Genomic DNA, 378 nt, shown 5'->3' on the forward strand with positions numbered 1-378 from the left:
TTATTGATGAAGAGTCGCTCCAAAACAATTGTAATGAGATACTTAGTTCATACATGTCTTTAGAATATTGTCAATCCAGGATCAGTTAGAAACTTGTTAATCCCTAAACAGAAGATATATAAGAGGAATGCAACTCTCGCAAATGGATAGAATTTGACCCATCCAAGCATACAAGAGCATAATATTACACCACACACCACATAGGTATTTAATAAATAATTTTTTCATGACTCAAAGAATATGCTAGTACTTCCAGTAAGTAAAGGAAGCCAATTTTTTTTCTGCATTATGTTTGCCAAGATGAATGTTATTGACTGTTTTACTTTAAAAAGAGTCTTTAAGCAACTGAAGCCTACCACATGAGTATTGCTCCCAGTG

The sequence above is a fragment of the Penaeus monodon genome, chromosome 19 (assembly GCF_015228065.2).
Source record: "Penaeus monodon isolate SGIC_2016 chromosome 19, NSTDA_Pmon_1, whole genome shotgun sequence".
Lineage (NCBI taxonomy): Eukaryota > Metazoa > Arthropoda > Malacostraca > Decapoda > Penaeidae > Penaeus > Penaeus monodon.